Source organism: Coptis chinensis, chromosome 1 (genome assembly GCF_015680905.1).
Source record: "Coptis chinensis isolate HL-2020 chromosome 1, ASM1568090v1, whole genome shotgun sequence".
NCBI classification, from domain to species: Eukaryota; Viridiplantae; Streptophyta; class Magnoliopsida; order Ranunculales; family Ranunculaceae; genus Coptis; species Coptis chinensis.
Window position 1 is genome coordinate 14,373,174 of NC_141456.1, and position 6,000 is coordinate 14,379,173.

The window sequence follows — 6,000 nt, forward strand, 5'->3', positions numbered from 1 at the left end:
TCTGTTGACCATGTTATGCTCACTAGATAATCCCCTTGAGCAATAGACAAGTGGTGTTCATCAAGTGGAATATGATGAGATTCATGAAGTTGCTGAACCTCACAGCTTGTCAACATTCAAAAAGATCATGGCAGGTGAGACTTGGTCCTTGTCACACCCCGAATTTCGACAGAATTCGAAAAAACATTATTTGTTCCCGACTCTTCGATCTCCGAGGTGTGACGCACTCTCCACTCCCAAAAACCCATAAACAGTTTAAAATATGTGGATAATTAAAAACCAATAAATTTTTTAACTTAAACAACAGTCATCTTCATTACCAAAAACAATTTACAAATGAAAATGCAAATAATCTTATCTGTTGAAAATCTATATCACCTCGAGGAAAACAAAACTTATCCCGAGATGCAACGCTAACTAAAACCACAACCAAAGAACCGATCTTCTTCAACACTAAACTGTCAAGACTTATCAACTATGTTCATTTAATGAACACACCCGATAAGCAAACATGCAAATCGGTTGAAGATTATAAAAATCTTTGGTGTGAGTAAGCCCTAAAATACAACATATACTATACATATATATATACACAAACCATAATGGCAGTTAGTTCCTCCAAGGCCTTTTAACTTTCAACGACTAATACAACATTCTTAAGTATAATAATCTAGGCGGTAGTTCCTCCATCGAGGCCTTTAACTTCCCACTAACCACAACAACAAACTATACTCATAATAAATAAGGCATGTAGTTCCTCCATCGGTTTTTTTAGGTTCTAACTAAACTATAACCAAATAACCATATACAAATCATCTATCTAGAGATATATCATTTACCAACATATTACCATAATTATATTAGTTTAGGCTTTCTTTGTGCGTCCCTAAAATCACGTCAGATCTATGTCTTACCTAGTTTCCCGGCTACCACAATCGCTACCCAACCGAACATGTACATCCACATGCCTCCGCTTACATAATGAACCACTCGCATGCGAAACCACCCCGGCGGGATGCGCGACACCGTAAATCCTCACACGGAAGCAATTATGTAAGTAATGCCACTATTCGGCATAAAATATTATGCGATCATCGTTCTATTTTGCGAAACGGAATAATCAAAACCAACTATTTATTAAATTTCTGATGAGGGCCGAAGGCCATTCGGATTAAATGAACGCCGGAAGGGCCGCGAAGCGCCATTCATATATTAACCGAACGCCGGAAGGGCCAATCACATGAGTTGTGGTAGTCGGGTTACAGGATTTTCGTTCGTAATTTATTCGGTGTAAATACATTAATAACTCATAATCATATCTACTATATCACGTGCGGTCAATTACCTTATTGCACTATGCCACAATATATAGAAATATCTCAATTATATCTCATAGTCACTTTCATTCTTTCACGTGCCAATATATTATTACACTTCGCCACAATCCAGGTGGGCAAATATTCACCGATCTTATATTAAGATCTCACATATAAAATAATGGATGTGTATATACATTTTCCAAGATATTGATTAATATAACTATCCCAAAGATATTATATCATGTCACAAGCTTCAACGTATCGCGATACATCTTTATTATAACATATTAGAAATATAATGTCTCCTAACACCTCAATATCGTCACGCCGTAAAAAAATACACAACATCGATGTCAAATCTTTTCTTGAATAGATAATGACAACCAAATATATCTTAGCTTCCACAAAGATTTTATTACTATATGTGTCCATATAATATACACATAAAAGCGTGAAGACAAATAAACAAATCGCAAATCACAATCAAAGTTCAATATATATACGCTTTACACACTACTTCACGTCAAATCTAAATTAGATAATGACAAACCAAGTTATACAATCTCAACAATATTTTATTACTATATATTTATCCATATAATCAAATGTGAAAAATTGGAAAAGTCAACATTCACCAATCGGTCAAAGTCAACGGTCAAAATCAAAGTCAAAAGGTCAACACATCATGGTCAAGGTCAAACTCAACATGTCATAGTCAAAGTCAAACTGTCATGGTCAAAGTCAAAAGTGGCCAAAGTCAATGTGTCATGGTCAAAGTCAATTCATCATTGTCAAAGTCAATTAAATCGTGCTCGAAGTCAAGTTATTCGTTTAAAGTGTTTCGCCAGTAAGGCAAAAGCCGTGGTTGGTTCATGGGTCGGTTAAGTAGTTCAAGGTTAAATGTGTTCGGACCTAAGGTGGCGTAAAATTTCAAACCTTGGAACCCGAAAATCTAAAAACCAACTTATTAATTCTACCCGACCCAAATGGGATCTATATTAAATTATATGGACTGGCCCAAGCAATATTAGAAACTGGCCCAAAACAGTTAAGTGGTTCGGTCCAAAAATTGAACTGAAACCAGCCCAATCAAAACAAAATAGAACTGGTCAAAAAAATACAAGTGGGTTCAGCCCAAAATAAAACAAAGAGAACTGTCCCAAAACTTAACTTAAACTGGGCCCAATCTAAACCAAAACTGGTCCACAACTTAATCCAAACCGGCCCAAATGAACTAGTTAGCTTTCGGCCCAAATAACTTAATGAAATCGGGCCCAAACAAAAATATTAGAAACTTAGTTTTGGCCCATAGAACTAAACTAACAAAGGCCCAACAAAAAGGCCCAACTAAGATGAACAGTGTCATCTTCTTCCTCCAGCAACTCCACCACCAAAACCGACCACCACAATCGGCCACCACTCCTCACTTCATCAAATCGGTTATGCCACAAATCGAAAACCCACCAACATTAACAAAGCCAAAAATCCCAACTCTTAACTCCACCATCTCCTCCAAATCTAGATCTAAAATAAATTTCGGCCACCATTGATGGAGCTTCGAGCTTCAATCGACAGCCCTCATCAGTCCACCAATACCCCAACAACCAATCATCCATCCACCACACAAATCAACCCATAAAAACAGTTAACACATCAAAAACATAACGGTTCAATAAAAAAAACAGCTCATGCGACGCCATTGATGCCGGATTCCAGCCTCAACAGCCCCGACAACACAAGCTTAAATCGATATCCCCACCTCCATCAATCAATCCCATAACAACATACCCAACAGTTTAACAGCATTCAAGCCTTTAACAGCATTCAAGCCATGGACGACCACTGTTTGTTTGGGCTCACGCCCCATTAACGGGCCCAAATCAAACTTTGACAGTTTCATCTCAGTTTTCCGAGTTTCAACAGTTTAACAGTTAAATTCAAATCCGAAATTCAATAAAGTTTAATAAAACGGATGGCACGAAGTCCAATACAACGGATAATGAACAGTATCAATACACATAAAACCATAAGTTCGGTGAAATAGCAAAATAGCTACTCACCTGTATGAACAGCTCCTACGAATTTCTCCGAGTCCGAGCCGTCGCGCTCCACCCTCCAGAAATCCAGCTTTCATCTCTGCCTCCATTTTCATTATTTTATTTTTCTCTGAACCCTATTTTCAGAAAAAATGTGTTTTATATCTTGGGTCCGAAACCCAAGCCCAACACCGACTCGGGCCCAAAAACCAGGCCCACGTATCCCGAGTCCAATCCGACGAATTTTTAAAATAAATAATTTAATTAATTAATAAATAGAAAAATACGTATTTAAAAATACGGGCGTTACAGTCCTCATGTGCTTAAGGAACATATTGCTGATATTGGTATGTGTACTTACTGAGTGTTGGTTGAAACATAGATTTTTGGCCTGAGGAAGTGTCAACTGAAGCGGGAATTTAACCGGAAACCTTTTCAGATAGAATAGAAGCAACTATAATTCCTGGTTTGTTTGAAGGTACGTGGTTTCTATGTTTCAAGTATCATATAGTCTTGTTGCTGATATATTCTTCACTAATATATTACAGTGAAATCCAATGCGGACTTTGGTTAAACTGGTGTTGGAGATCTTGATCAACCTAATTATGATGACTTTGATAGCCAAAATCCGTATGGAGTTGCAGTGCTCGTTCCTGACGAATATAGAATTGCCACCAATGGAACTATTGATGAGATTGTGGGTGATGGAGATGAAGTTGAAATACTACATGATGTTCAAATAGAAGAAGAAGATGTGGTAGTATTGGATGGACCTGATGATGATGAAGATGTGGTAGTATTGGATGGACCTGTTGATGATGAAGGTGTCGTAGGTCAAGGAGTCATGGATGATGATGATGATAGTGAAGTCCGGTATTGGATGGAGATGATGGTGATCGATGGTCTACTCCGAACTTGCAGTTCGCCTTATCTTATCAGAACTATGAGACTAATGACTGCTACGCTCTGAACTGATTGATTCATAGGATGATAGGGAAGGGATTGCTGAAAGAGTTTGTAACGGGGGATAAGAAAGATGAGCAGGTATCGAATCAGGGGAGGATACTGGGAACAATCAACGTGATCTTCAGTGGAGAGGTTTTGAGTCACAATGCTCACCGAGATAAGATAAGGCGAACTGCAAGTATCCAGCAAGTCAATGAGGTATCAGGACCTTCGCAGCCAACTCCATGGTCTGCGAATGGAATGGGGAGCATAGTATTCACTGACTCAGACCTCAAGGCTGTCAATTTCCCGCACGAGGACGCATTGGTCATCACAGTGGCAATGGGTAACTACATGATAAAAAGGGTGCTAATTGACTGCGGCAGCACTGTGGACTTGTTGTTCAGGGGGGCAATGGAGGAAATGAAGATAGATAAGAAACAGTTAAGACCTTCGCGGACAAATTTGTATGGATTAAATGGAAGCATGACTGAGCTTCTGAGAGAGCTTCTGCTCCTTGTAACAACGGGACCAGTGACAGTGTTCTCTCGGTTCAAGGTAGTGGATTCAGATTCACAACACAATGCCATTTTGGGGAGGCGGTGGATCCAGGAGATGAAGGCGGTACCATCCACTTACTATCAAGTTATTCGATTCCCAACCCTGACGGGAACGTGCAAAGTCTGCGGTGAGCAAGTGGCGGCTAAGAATAGTTATCAAGGTATGGTGAAGGGTATGGTCCGCGGAAGTAAGGGAGAGATATCAGACACCAGGAAGAGGTCCGCCTAGCAACTACAGAGCACCCCGAAGGAGGAGGAGGCGGGGCAGGAGATGGGTCCGAAGACAATGAATGAGATCGAAATAGTAAACCTGGGGATGGGAGACGAAGAGAAATTTACTTTAATAGGGTCCAATTTACCGGATGAGTGGAAGAGTAAACTGGTGCAATTTTTGTCAGAAAACAAAGATGCTTTTGCATGGGTAATTGAGGACATTACCGGTTTAGATCTGGACTCTGCGTGTCACCACTTACACATGAAGGTGGACGCGAAACCTGTGAGGCAAAAGATGAGAAGCGTTAGGCCAAAATATGCGGAGGGGATTCGTGAGTAGGTAGCAAAGCTAAAAGGGGTGGGAATAATTCAAGAGGTTGAATTCACAGACTGGATGTCGAATGTCGTCGCGATACCAAAGAAAAATGGGAAGGTTCGTATGTGTGTCGACTTTACCGACGTCAACCTAGAGTGTCCGAAAGACAATTATCCCATGCCGCGAGTAGATGAGTTAGTGGATAGAACGGCGGGATTCAAAATATTTTCTTTCATGGATGCTTTTATGGGATATAACCAGGTTGTGGGCCAGATCAGGAGAGGACGACCTTCGTGGTAGAAGGCGTGACACTTATTGTTACATGAAGATGCCCTTTGGTTTAAAGAATGCCGGGGCCACCTTTCAACGATTGGGGGAAAAGATGTTCGAGGGAAAAATTCGAAAGGGAATTGAAATCTACATCGACGACATGGTAGAAAAGAGTATGTCTGAGGAAGAACACATGGAAGGTTTGAGGGAGACATTCAGCATACTGCAGGCACATAATTTGAAGCTCAATTCAGAGAAGTGTACATTCGATGTAACCACTGGAAAGTTTCTGGGGTATATTGTGACTCACCGCGGAATAGAGGCAAATCCCGAACAGATAA